Source organism: Vanessa atalanta, chromosome 22 (assembly GCF_905147765.1).
Source record: "Vanessa atalanta chromosome 22, ilVanAtal1.2, whole genome shotgun sequence".
NCBI classification, from domain to species: domain Eukaryota; kingdom Metazoa; phylum Arthropoda; class Insecta; order Lepidoptera; family Nymphalidae; genus Vanessa; species Vanessa atalanta.
The window spans coordinates 1,702,666-1,718,195 of NC_061892.1; the positions used below are offsets into that span (position 1 = coordinate 1,702,666).

At 32.0% G+C, this 15,530-nt stretch overlaps 1 protein-coding gene across 1 annotated transcript in view; it reads left to right on the forward strand.

The window, feature by feature from the left end:
- LOC125072751 overlaps positions 1-15,530 on the forward strand; it is a 132,575-nt gene that overhangs the window by 103,037 nt on the left and 14,008 nt on the right. The window contains exon 4 of the mRNA XM_047683435.1: positions 1,040-1,100. The gene's annotated coding sequence lies outside the window, so the exon portion shown is untranslated. The remainder of the gene's footprint in view (positions 1-1,039; positions 1,101-15,530) is intronic.

Sequence of the window (15,530 nt, forward strand, 5' to 3'; positions counted from 1 at the left end):
TGCCTTAGCCCAGCCGTGGGAAATTTACAGGCTGCTAATGTATTGTAATCGCCAGATTGATTGTATAATAACACGAAATGCAATATGTACAATAAATCAAATATCAACCAAATACAAAACAAAATTAACAATGAAATGAATAAATAAAAAAACTTATAAATTACGAAATCGCAACCCTTGAATTTTATTTCCACAGCATGAATCCTCACCTCCTTTAAATAATAATTTCACAGACTATAATAGCCGTATATTAAATAGTTTATAGTGATGTGTTCAGATTTTTTTTTTTAAATAAAACCTTAACTCATATTATGTATCGCCACGGGCGGTATACATGTAAAATAGTTAGTGAAGTTATTTGTTTGTGCAACTTATAATCCGGTCTGATTCTTTATTTTATTTTTTTTCAAATAACATGACATTTACGGTATTACGCCGATACTTTAGATTTTTTTTTTAATTTCGCAAGGCAAAGGGGTAAGTTTTTATCCTGACTTAACTAACTTTGTCTGCAATGTCATAAGCAAAGTTATCTTTCATATGTTTTGGTTGATTTTATTGTGGTTGATTTCAGCTTCAGATTTCACTTGCCTTAAATAATATCTAAGGTGGATAAAACACTCAATACAAATATATTTTCAAGGCCAACAACGGGTCTAGGATCAGTATTATACCACCTATTTTACCATCAAACAGCATTACTTAGTATTATGGTCTTCCATTTTAAGGGTCAGTGAACCAATGTAACTAGAGGCATGAGGGACATTGGTGGTGCATTGTGATGGATATGAGGACATTGTGGTGATGGAATGGGTAATATTTCTTATGTAGTATATAGTATATATAAAGTTATATGTAGTATATTCTCCATCGTCTATTAGCGGTGGTGACCACTTACTATCAAGCGATCCAAGTCTATTCCAAGTCCCAAGTCAAGTTGCAAGTCTAAAAACACGTATTTAATAACCACGAATAAATAACATATGTTCAATATGCCACGTAATTTTATTTTAAAGTAACTCATATTATTTTGTTACAGATTACTCAATAATTCCATCTTCATTTATATGAAAAACTTCACCAGGCGGCCTGTTTGTAAGGTAAATTTACAAATGTATTAAATATCAAAATATACTTTATTCAAGTAGGCTTTTACGAGTGCTTTTGAATCGTCATTTAACAAACTATATTGAGTAAAGCTACCACCGGTTCGGAATGTAGATTCTACCGAGAAGAACCGGCAAGAAACTCCTACTGAGTCTCTTTTTCAACATGTAAAAATACAGTCATGTTAGTTAAATACAATTATATATGTATGTTATATATCCTGCCTGGAAGTCAACAAGCATTAACTCCATGCTTTTTTATCATATATGTTTTATTATTTTAAAGAATCATCAATATCATTAAAAATGTTATGCCAGTCACGCGAGAACACTTCAAATAATATTTTATTCTTCGGCGACTAGAGTGTACGACTTACCTTGCTCGTTACTAAAGGTCGATAGTGGAAACGTATATTACAGAACCTATCCAACTTTGCAATAAATTTGGAAAATTATGTTTTATTAAATGTATAAATGATTTATTGCCGTAGTAACTATAACCTGTTAAAAATATCATTATTAAACATATTTTCTTCTCTTTTTCTGATCATTCAAAAAATTATCTTTTAAACGCTTAAATATATAAAAAAATGTATAGTCATTATGAAATTAACTTGAATAATAGCGAAAAAATATATATTTATCTATAATAATAAAGATACAACAATGAATTTATCGACATAATAATTATTATTAACATTATAAGCGACAAAACCTGAAGCGTCCAGTCGTGTCAACGTCGCGTGCGAATACTAGTCGTCATTAGCCTACCCAAAGGTCAAACAACTATGAGAACCACAAACGCGGGTCAAAAGTATCGGATGGTTTACAATTCACGTTTATTACTGGACCTGGCCTAGAAACAGGGATAGAGCTAGGTTAAATGCTAGACTCTTTAAACCTCACGGCTATACCATAGCTTAAAGATTTTAAAATCATTAGCGTGGTACATTAATAGTCATAGCGACTAGGTGGTTGTTTTAATACAATTCTAAAAATATATCAGCATGGAAAAATCCCACTGGTGGGCTAACGCCTTCAATCATTTTGAAGACAAGGAAATTTATTCCACGACACTCATATTTTTTAATTATAGTTTGTTAGTCGTATCGTCAAATGGACTATGGAATGGAACGATTGTGTTGTGTTAATTACTAATTACTTTACGGGTAATTTACTTGGTGCTAGGGCTTTGTGCAAACCCGTCTGTTTAGAAGCCCAAACACAAATACTTAGTATTTTTGTGTTACACAAGTACAAGACATAACATCTTAGTTCTGAGTCTCGGGATCTGTAGTTAGACTGACTCACTCAACCTTCAAACTGAAACTAGCAACAAAGCGGATACAAAAAGGAGCTCGCATTATTAATGTAGAGTATCGCAGAATCGCACGCTTTCTCGACCGTCCACGGGTTAGCACCAGCACGAAGACGCTCAGAGTGTGCCCGTGTGAAACTCTCCGCTTCATTGATTTCGTTTAACTTATAATTATGTATTCCATTAACTATTAATATATCTGAACATTTTGTAAAAACTGACTCAATAGGGCATTTAACAAAAGGTTTGCCAAATGAAGGAAAAATTTTTTTATGTACAACTCCGATCGTATTGAATGGTGGTAAAAATACTCGGAGATTACCTCATTGATACTCTATCCGAAAAATTAGTCAACATTCCTCAGTACATCATCCTGTGAGTTAGGTACTACAATTGAATTAAAAGATAGATAGATTATTTTACGTTAGAAGTCATCATTTAACTCAATTAATGTTTTACAATTTATTTCTCATCTACGCTTACAAAGACTTAAATACTGTATGTAAAAGGGACTTTATTAAGCCCGTAGCAGTTTATAAGCGGAGCGGATGAAGGTAAATTAGTTAACATAGTATCAGCGATTTATTTTAAAATATTCCTATTTATTGAATCTCTTATAAATTCTTGGCACGTTATTTTCTTGTCAATCTCTTAAATAAATTAATTAACAGGATCGAGAGTATTGATTTCTTCATTTGTACTGTCCACGAGATTACGATAAATTTTGGTAGATTAAGAATCAAATAAAAATAAAAGTTTAAATGATAGTAGTTAAAATCTGTTAAATTAATCTGTAAACCAATGCCAATTCTTTACTGTATTAAATAATATTTTTACGATCCAACTATTAGATTCAGTCTTTCGAGTGTTAAATTTTCAATACTAAAAGTTACAAAAACTAATTTAAATAAATATTTTTTTTAATAACTTTACGTATAAATTGAATAAGAATTAAAGACACTTGAATTTTTTTTAAAGCATATTTAATAAAACGACTTTATTGTAGAAAATCGCTTTCGCTAATCGCCTGTACCATATCCACACCTTAAACGTCTGCTCTTGCGCTTAGTTCCTGGCTGCCGTTTCTTGTTAATGGCTCGATTCCTTAAACTCAAACTCAATTAACATTAGATTAGCTGCTCATTTCAATCAATGTGAAGCTTATTATTGTGTGGTACAAGTTATGAACGATTGACATGCACTATAAGACATGCACATATTTTTTTTATTCGAGGTTAATTTTTTGATCGAATTCCACCACGCTGTTGATTATGCTTAACGCAAGCAGATTTTTCACACGAAGAATAAACACATGCATAAATTTCAAGAAGGATGCATAGGAGGCGGCCCTTTCTCGGTAAAACAGCTCTCATTTATCGGGATTTCCTCATGATATTACAGGTAAACAAAGTGCCCTAAACTTCTTAAAAGGAGACCCTAACCTAATTTCATCCTGGGTATATTATGAACATCAATTAAAGTAGATGTCTGAACTCATATAAATTACTTAATAAAGTTTTCCATTGAGGATATATGTATGTTATTTATACATTAATAACATTTGAAGATATGAGGCGAAGATTTTGCAAAAACTTAATTTTGTGTCATAAATGAAGGTGATATGATATAAAATTATATTTTTACAAAATTGCACCTTCATCCACTCTTTATGTATCGTCTTCATTTATTAGATTAAATTAATCAGAAGTTTTATCTCATTGCCGATTAGTAATAAACAATTTTGACGACCTACGTGGTCGACTAGTGCGTACACCGGTTTTCATGGATAAGCCACTCCGAGTCGATGTAAAAAAAGTTCATTACAATTCTATGTTGCCTTGGGTCTGGGTGTTTGTGGTACCGTCGTTACTTCTGATTTTCCATAACACAAGTGCTCTAGCTACTTACATTGGGATCAGAGTAATGCATGTGATGTTGTCCAATATTTATTTATTATTCAAAAGTATTGGCTCGAAAATAAAATACGAAATCAAAAAATCATAATTAATATATTCTTTATAAGTAAGTTCATTATAGCACTTTTGAATCCTCTTGTTACATTGAATTAAATGTAAACCCACCAACGGTTCGGAAAGTAGATTCTACCGATTTACTCTTTTCCACCATTCCAATTGAATAATGTCCAAAAGAATATGTATATAAAATACAATTAAATTTATTAAATTAAATTAAACTATTCAACAGATCGTTGTAAGATTCACGCATACATTAGCCGTTCGATAATGAATAATATGATAATTTTATGAGTCTAACGGAAGGTATCATTAAGTTCTGGTTCTCAATCAATTGCCGATGAATTAGGTCTCAGCAGGACGTTCACCCGCAGGCATGAGCCTTACACTGCTAGACGAGAAAAGTATAAGCTCTAAAAAAAAATGCAGGATATGGAAACATTTTTGGCCTAAAAAATAATGTCATATCGTTAAACGTCTAGTGCTATACCAATGCCCCACCAACCTTGAGAACTAATGGTAATGTAAATGGTTAGTTATGTTATACGCACATCTTTAAACCAGAACATAACAATACTAATATGTAATTTCACGGTACAATACAGGTACGTATTCATGTTTGAATATATGATGAGTAGAATATAAATAATGGTACCTTTACCCAGATAAGCTTGCTCAAAACTCTACCACCAATAATAAAGACGAAAAATAATAAAGATAAACGAACATTGACGACGTATCAGCTCAAATTATTTGTTATTTTCCTACGAAAAAAAGAAACATTGTTACGTATTACTGTATACCACACTCGAACTACGCGTGTACACTTGTACCCCAGAACGTCAAGTTCACGTCATAACGGTCAAACCTGTCCGCGACAGAGTAAGCAGACATTGCATAATTATAGCCGCAATAAAATACTCAAGATTGCCTTATATATTTTTCCGTTATTGTATAATTTTTGCACTTAAGTATGTAAAATTAACGCGCGTTAACACAACTTTTTAATTACTGCATAAGACGCGTTATAATTAACTCGTACAGATTTAAACTGGACGATATGAATAAACGAAAATAAATTCGTATTATAATGACAAAATTTGTTAGCCTGTAAACTTTCTGTGGCTTTGCAAAAAACCAGTTCTCTTTTTTTATAAAATAGTCAGACGGGGCATATGGGCTTCCTGTTGGTATGTGATGACTAATAATACGCAACCAATATGGATAAGTAAGATGTTATGTCCGTTGTGTCTGCTCCAGACAAACTGGAACACAACAATGCTGAGTATTATTGTTGGGCGGTAGAATATCTGATGAATGGGTGCCACACACAAGAGCTAGAACAAGACCTACCAAGTAATCCTCTCGAGGATAAGTAGAGTTGAAATTTACTCTTCCTCGCTACAATGAAAGTTGGTAGAATCACATGCAGTAGTTCTCTATCTCAGTATCTAACATTCAAATTTTACACACTGGTGAGATTAACTGGTGATTACAAATACACTAAATAAAAAAAAATCGAAAATTAAATTGAAACCACTTTGTTACTTCTATTGTATTTTTTATTTTAGTTACCTCAGAACTAAACTTTATAAAGCGATTTGAATAATATTATTCTTGTTTTTTTTTTTTGTAGGGAGTTGTATTCTCATTAGTTATATTCTTTTATTAATTTGAAGAAACAGTACTACCACTAGGGGTGAAAAAATTAGGGAAGTAATTTTTTATGGTCTCATATTTTATTTACAATTTATTTGATCAGAGTCGTAGATTCTATAAATAATCACATTTACTTATCATAGGACAAAAGTCAAAACCATATATAATGGCTCGTTTATTATAATAAACTCTTTGACTAATATGAGCGTAGTCTATACTTAAAGTTGTCCGCAAGTGTACATGTACTAACGGTCAGACCTGTCCACGTATAATAAAGTTACAAGTCATGTCATACATAATATCACTCCTGATTGCAATAACTTGGCTTATAACACGAGTAATAAATGCAAATTACATGATGACAATTAAAAGAAAAAAAAAAATATTAAAAAAAAAATGTTTAAAAAAGGTTAAATAATAGTCTCTAAATATCTTTACCTCAGAACTGCTTTCCTCTTGAGTAGAAGGCTTAGGACTTATTCCATCTGCCACTTACACGTGTAACACACTGGTGTATTGACACGTGTAAATGGCAGATTTTCATCCGAAACATGTTATCCTTATGATGCTTTTCTTCAGCGCTAAACGCTAATATTTGAAGATGGTTCTTGCTATAGAATATCTCATTAAACATATCTCCTATGATATACTCCATTCAAATAATATTTTGCAGGCATTTTTGAATCATAATTTTAGCAGATTATATCAAACCAGTCCGGAACGTAGATTCTACCGTAAACAACCGCTACGAAACTTACTCGTCAACTAATAAAATAACATTAGTGTTAATAGAATACAATTAAATTCTTACAAGTTGTAATTACTAAAATATATATAATTTAGTTGTGTTAGTAGTATCGCGTGCAAAGTATTACATATTATTACGTTTTTACGTTAGATAAGTGTTATTTATGTTACAAGATTTCTAAGGAAAGTTGTTTGCGGTAGATGAAGGATGTCAAAACTTTTACTATCACGGATGATTTCTACGCTATTTGAATATAATATAAATAAACCCCAGGTAGGCGCGATAAAAAGTTATTGGTTTTTTCTATAGAATTTCTGGTTAGAACGCGTGCATCTTAACCGATGATTTCGGGTTCAAACCCATGCAGGCACCACTGAATTTTCATGTGCTTAATTTGTGTTTATAATTCATCTCGTGCTCGGCGGTGAAGGAAAACATCGTGAGGAAACCTGCATGTGTCTAATTTCAACGAAATTCTGCCACATGTGTATTCCGCCAACCCGCATTGCAAGCAGCGTGGTGGAATATGCTCCAAACCTTCTCCTCAAAGGCAGAGGAGGCCGTTAGCCCAGCAGTGGGAAAATTTACAGGCTGCTAATGCTAAAAAAATAAATAGAATTTCTAATAAACTGGAGTCTGGGGTTTGAAAGTGTGTACACTCCCGTGCCTCGCAAAGCACGTAGAGCGGTTGATCCTACGCCTGAACTCTTTCCAATCGTTTCGGATTTGCCGTGCCATCAGATTATGAGAGTCAGGGATTTGAGAGTGCATCTGTGTTTGTGCACTATTTTATGTCCTGCGTAGTAGGCTGGTCATCCTTGAGATTAGCGTGGCTGAAATCGGTCTAGACGACATTGTATAAATATTAACGTATATCTGTAGATATAAAAGCGAAATACCACTCACTGATCTATCACGAAATCTCAGACAATATCATCATCAACCTCCTACCGGGGTCGGAGCAGCATGTATTCTTCTTCCATACTTCTCTGTCTAACGTCATCACATAAGTAGCATTCTGTCCAGCCATATCGTCTTTCACACAATCCATCCATTGTTTCTTTGATCGAAATCTCAGACACAATAACACCTACAAACTTGAAATTGGGCAAGTAGGATTCGCGAATAGCGTGTAGACATCCGCTAAGATTGATTGTACGAAACTCCAACTCTAAGGGGGTAAATTTCACACGGGTAAATCCGCAGATTCAGCTAGTCATAAATATATATTAGCATATGTTCTTGATTTAAAATTCACGTGTTTTGTTTTCTGGGTCACCTGGACTATAATTCATTTTTTTTCTATCATTATGATAATATGGAACTGAGCGAATGAATAATAATTATAAAACATTTATTTATATGTATAATTAAATACGAAATTATACACTTTCTAAAATAAATAACTATGAATGATAATGTTTAAGATTAAGATGCGAACTAATGGCTCCGTGACACGTGAATCTAAAGCGAAGATTATATTGATTATCCCTAATTTGTGCAAATAGTACATCTCGTGTTTGTTGAATACATCACTAGAAAATCATCAGGACACTTATATAGGAACAGTAGCGGGAATTTAATGTTATTTATTTGTAATATATTATTAATAATAAAATTATTATTAATTGCTTAAGAGCGCTTCCGATGGCGACTTATCATTTTCTATCATTTTTAAGCATGTGTGCGTGTGTGTGTGTGTATAAGCACAACTACTATAGTCAAACCAATCGATCGTGATACTGTTACATTATTTATTCATTATATATTTTCTGTGGGTTTTATTTTCAATTTGTAAATCACAATCTGCTTAAAATCGATTTCAAGGGTACTAGTAATGTCCTATTTTCCTCATTCAAGTTAGACAATGTTTAATTAATAACAGGAATAATAGGGGGTATCTGTAACTCTCACATCAGTAAGCGATTCGTATTCCATTTAGAAATTTAGGCTCTACCATCTACTTCTCTTTAATTAAAGTGTAACAGACTTTTGTATTAAACATTATATAATACTTATATCACAATTAATATTTTTTATTGATAAATTAAGTCGTTTGATAATAATTAATCCGCAACCATCCAAACACAAAGATTGCCCAATAATAAGTGTATACATATATATATAAAAAACGACATAGTATTTCTTTTTAATTTAATTACTTAAAATATTTCATAAAGTATTTATTCAAAAGTATTATTAACAAAAAAAAACAATATAACTTTTTTTATGCATTGCTTTAATGACTATCGCTTTTCAATTCATTTTCAACAAACTATAAGAAAAGTTAGTTAGTTGTGCTTACACATCAAAAATAAACTGAAATAAAAAAATTACATTACATGCATTAACAGATAGATTTTCCACTGGGCTAAAGCCTCCTCTCCCTTTGTGGAGAAGTTTTGGAGCATATTATACCACGCTGTTCCAATGCGGGTTGGTGCAATACACATGTGGCAGAATTTCGTTGAATTAGACACATGCACGTTTCCTCACGAAGTTTTCCTTCACCGAGCACGGGATGAATTATAAACAAAAACTAAGCACATGAAAATTCAGTGGTGCTTGCTTGGGTTTGAACCCGAAATCATCGGTTAAGATGCACGCGCTCTAACCACTGGGCCATATCGGCAAATTATATTAGAAATTGTTAATTAAGAAAATATATTATTTATTCCATTTAATGTATAATTAATTACATTGAAGCGTCACAATCGTATGGATCGCAGTCCACGTCTCTATCACTCATCAACGTACCGTAAGATCTCATCTACTGTGATTACAAACAGCTCTTTTTTTCCAACAGGAAGGTTAGTAATTCCGTTACGTATTGACAACAAAACCTGCTAAACTGCATCTATATACTAATTAAGAGGAAGGATTCTTAACGGTATTGCGTAAATTGGAATTCATTATTGAACGATTCTTTATACATTTAAACTAAATTAATTTCAAATTTAAATGAAGTTAATAATGATCCAATATCTTATTTAAAAAATAATTAATGTCATCTTTATATTATATAAAAGGCCTCTCGTGTCGGTTTGAACGCGATCAAAAACTACTCTATTGGTTTTCATGCGGTTTACATCAAAGGACGACTTGATTCATATAGTAGATTACAATGTGTTTGTTATCTAGCAAACAGACGATTTTTAAATAATTTATTTAGTTTCAAAGTTGTTCTAAATCTGAAATACGACAATGATAATTGAAGATGTCAGACGTTTACTTCATTTTATGATTCTATATTGTCATAAAATAAAGCGACTGGGAGCTCTACTAGGGGTTCAATTCTGCTAACGTATAAAGGTTCTAATCGTTAACGATTCTATTCCGAACCAATTTCGACAATTCAAATTCAGAAGGAAAACTCAGCTTTATTGTAAGTGAAGACCGATTTGACTTATTCATATCGGCTATGATACGATCCCAATTCGAAGCGCAACTGGATCGTTGTTTTAGTTGAATAGTAAAACGACTAAACGAACACCTTTCGATTCGCTTGCGATATTGACAATTTTTGTTTGTAGAATCAGCCGCCTGGCGCGCGCATCGTAAACAAATAAATTTTATATAAACACTAATTTTAATATGCGAAGTCGGGAGGAGTAGCTAGTTTATTTGTATTTATAATTTAATATAAATGTCTACCCTTTCTCATACAGAATGAAACGAGTCATATTATTTAAATCAAATCTTAGCCTTACAGTACTCATGTCTATCAACAGAGATGATCATTTACACCAACTGAACTACTTTCCAGTTTACTGTATGTATTATAAATAAACTTTAATTATAATTTTAAATTTACTTTAAATGTTAATAAAACAGTTAGTTGACCGTTTGAAGTACTCTCATTAGGGGCGTGAAATTTGGACCGACATTGTGTGTGACGTGCGCCATTTTGTTAATGATTGTTCATTGAGAAAAATGGGTCTGACAATTGTTAATACACAATTGTTTCGTTCATATTGATATTTAACCGGATTGTTATATATGTTACTGTAAAAGCTCGAACTAAGGTAAACTTTAAGTTGGTAAATGTAAGTATTTATTAAAAAGGGACGATTTTTTCGGACTTTTACCATTCCAACCACTGCTGGGCTAAGGCCTTCTCTCCCTTTGAGGAGAAGGTTTGGAGCATATTCCACCACGCTGCTCCAATGCGGGTTGGCGGAATACACATGTGGCAGAATTTCGTTAAAATTAGACACATGCAGGTTTCCTCGCGATGTTTTCCTTCCCTGCCGAGCACGAGACGAATTATAAAATTAAGCACATGAAAATTCAGTGGTGCCTGCCTGGGTTTGAACCCGAAATCATCGGTTAAGATGCACGCGTTCTAACCACTGGGACATCTTGGCTCTAACATTTACTATGAGGTTATAACTATACAATACTAGAGCTTATTTCCAAGCACTGCTATTTTCCTCTCCAACTAAGCGGAAAGTTTTTACTAGAAGTGAGTATAATAGCCTTAAGGTAACTTGCGTCTTTTTAACTTAGTCAGCTTTTGATTTGACGGACGCAACGTTTACGCATCAGAAAAGTTTCACCCAAACGTTTCAACTATTCTATAATAATATTGAACAGAAATTATATATATAATTATGAAATTTAACTAATGAATTAATTATGAGCAGTATTGGGAAATCATTTAATTTTAAATTATAATTGAATGTATTATATAAACTATATATACATATATATATATATTATATGTATTTTGTTTATGCATTGAAAATTATATGAAAAAATATCATAACCATTCGATACGAAATCGTCCGTAGATGGTAGTTTATTTTATGAATACGACAATGGCGTTTCTTATCTAAATAATTCTTGTTAAAGACAACGACGTAGAACTTTGTCAGATACAAAAAAAAATATCTTTAAACGAAATAGCTTAGTTGTCATAATTACCGTGAATCGCATAAATATAGTCCAAATCAGGGCTAGAGACAAGTCGGGCTGTAATAAATCAGCCATCCATGGGAAACCCGTGTAGCGGTCCGTCACTAGCGTCTGTGGCTGCGAAATAGGCGATAAATATAAGCGAATTAAAAAAAAACAATTATCGAAGTCTGTTATTATGTCACTCTGTGATAGATACTGTTAAAGAAAAACCTCTTTTAACATAAATATATATGTAAAATTATTTATAAAAGGATATTTCTTTTCAAATTAAAATCAAACACGAATCAACGGTTTACGTTTTTTTTAAATACCGATCAAAATCAAATGCGCTTACTATTTTTTGCCTATAAGAATTATTAAAATAAAGGCCTTATCTATATACAAATAATAATTAAAAATAGTTACCGTATAAATCCTGACTATGTAGAATGCCAACTGGTATAATTTATATTTAGATTATGATTTGGTCATCATAATCAAAATATACTTTCATAAAAGGCATATTTGTCAACACACAACACATGCTTGTCAAAGTTTCCATTTTTTTTAATTGTCATTTTACAAAGTCACATTTAATGTACGACTATCACTGGTTCGAATCAAAGACCCCACCGAGAAAAAAAAACCAGTTTTTGATCTTTTTCATCAATATTTAAATATTAAAATATTATAGATTCTTTACCTATATGTAATAGGTAATTATGTCAAATAATTACACTGTACTAAAGTCCATTTCTATATTGTACTATATTATACATACTTCAAACTAGACCACAACCATATTATGTATAGAAAATACATATAGTAAAGTATATAGCCTTATATGGATAGAATAACTAATAACAAAAAGTTACAAAATAACAATACTATGTGTTGTAGTAACACTTACCATCAGGTGGCCAATTTGTCCGTCCGCTTATCTATAAAAAAAAAAAAAATTACAACTCCCTCTTAGACAACATTTAATTCCCACCAATTACGTTGCATACTATATATAATTGCATCATCAAACATCTCAGTAATGCCGCAAGTATTTGTACTGCAATAAATCGAATGTTTAATGGCCACAAGAAACGTTCCTTATTTGTCTACAAGCAATCCAGTACAGTTAGCCGCAAAATTATCTCCAAGCACAATAGGTTTAATCGTGCGATGAAGTCGTGATGTACAGTCGCCCGCGAAATGTTAGATAAATATTATTTTTTATCTAATATCAATGACTCTGTGATTTCTTTGTATCGATTTCATATCTCAGATGACTTTAAATCTGAGACTTTTTTGATAGAATTGCTCAATGTTATAGTTCTTTATCGCAGTGTTTTGATTGGACACGAAATACCCAATCTTTTTAACTGTCAAACGTCAATAATTTGATAGGTTTGTTCCAATTTGGAGGATGAGTGCGTGTAATACTCGGACAAAGATAATAAATTCTGTGATCGAAATACTTGCGACACACAAAAACACGCAAATACATTCGTAAACAACACAGCCTGTAAATGTGCACATTCAATAAGATATTATTTTGAATTTTACTCAAGTAAATACCTAGAAAAGTGCTTAATTAATTTTTTTTTATTCATAATTAAAATAGAAAACCTGTCCTTGTGTTATGATTAATTTAAACAGCTAAAGTTATCACAACTTCCAAAGATGCATTTGGTGAAACAGACGCGACCTTATAGTTTAGCAATCTCTTCCAAACAACCTTTGTGCTGGAAATCGTACAATAGGTTAGAAACACAATAAATAAAATAAATACTTTCGTATAAATTTAATTACTTAACCTTTTAATGACTGCCATACAACGCACAGCCTTAACTGGTTGGTTTTCGGGATGAAAATTCGGTACAGGAATTCCTTATAGAACGCAAGTGAACATTAAGAGGGAATTTTGCAAACTTAAATTTTATTTAAGTGGGCTAAACGTAGAATAAAATGTTGTCTGAAATTTCGTTGTTACTGATGTTAGAAATATATTTAGGCTTCTGTTTATGAATGAACGATTACTCATAAAGGTAACCTTGGGCTGAATGTTTGTATGGAATTTTGTCAATTTGGGTACACGGTGAAATAATAAATTAAATATAACAATTATCTATACTAATATCATAAATATGAAATTAAGTCTGTCTGTCTGTCAACAGACAACGCTATCAAGGCACACTGAATCGCATTTGAAAAAAAATAATATGAAGCTTGAACCTCAAAGAAGAACCTCAAGCTTATTTTATATCTAAAACCTACGACCTCCCCGCCTAGCACGTTGATCTACGCCTAATAACGCCTAACCTATAGCCAACTCTAAGCCACTGGCGTACAAACTTGGTGAAAACTATTATTTATAAATTAAACCCACTCCTTCTCCCCCTACCTTGTGGCCAAAAACTAGTATTTATAATTATACAAAATGTCCACTTTTTTTTTTAATCAGGAATGACCACTCTATAGATACACAGGTAGTGAATTCCAAAAATGTAATGCTTTAAAAGTAAAATGTAGAATTTATAAATTAAATAATATAATAAGTACTCTTAAATCTTATACTGAATAATTTCGTTAAAAAAACTCAAAGCAAAATATTTTACGCAGAAACAGTGGATCACCAATCAGATTAAACACAGTGATAAAATCTGATAATACAGCAAGTGTAAATCTCACTCCTAATGCTTTCAATTTACCGCAAACCCTGACTACATTTGAGTCTCCCTTGTGTCTGCAATCATTACAAACTCTACCTTCAAACCGAGAAAGTATTGATGTGTACAGATAGAATGACCAATGAGAAGATACTATACAAAGCCCTACGACAATTTTTCCGTTGTTGTTATCTAATAAAATAAATAAAAATCGGTAAATTATTGTATAATTCTGATTTTATAAAGTTCAATTAGAAAAATGTTTAAATAAGTGTGTGTATATATGTGTTGTTGTGAACACGAGATTCATTAAACACAAATTGACACTAGCGGCTAATATTAGCCAACGTGCAAGCTTCAAAAGAGTTTCTTCAAAAGAGTTTATACAAATTTAAATTCAATTACATCGAAACCATATTTTAAAAAAAAGAAAACTGCATACAAAATCGAGGAAATTGACTTAAAGCGTGTCCAGCAAAGACCGTAACCAATTGTATTGACCGTTGCGTCACTGTTTAAATTTTCGCGTGTTATGAACTTATGAAGGTCAATGTACAATGGTTTATGTAACAACACTGTGTGGTTACGTTACGCCTCGATGATGTTGGCACACCGAGTTTTAGGTTTTATTATAAATATAATTATTTTTTAGGCGTGTTGAATTAATTTAAAATAAAATTTACAACATTAATAATTTATTTTAATTACAAATGTACACGAACGTCTTGTTAGTTTGTTCGACTTTATTTTTAATATTTCATATTTAAATTATGATATTAATATTTAAATAATTGTACAAGAGAAAATGTAATTTGTGTTACATTCGTAATAACTTTTATCTGTAAATTATATACAGTTGTAATTGTATTAAAATGCATTGGAAAGCGACGCCTTACGTCCGATTATTATATGCAAGACTAGCGACCCGCCCCGACTTCGCACTGGTGCAATTTATTCACAAAAATGCAAATACTATACTTTGATACAAATATTGATGTGTTATGGTTTAAAAGGTAAAAATAATAATAAGTGTAATTACATAATAAATTTAGAGTCTAAGGTTGGTGAAGCATTGGCGATGTAGGGATTGGTCCAAATTTCATACGGCACAACTTTGTGTAGGTAATTACGACCACATACCATCAGGTGGCCAATTCCCAGTCCCCC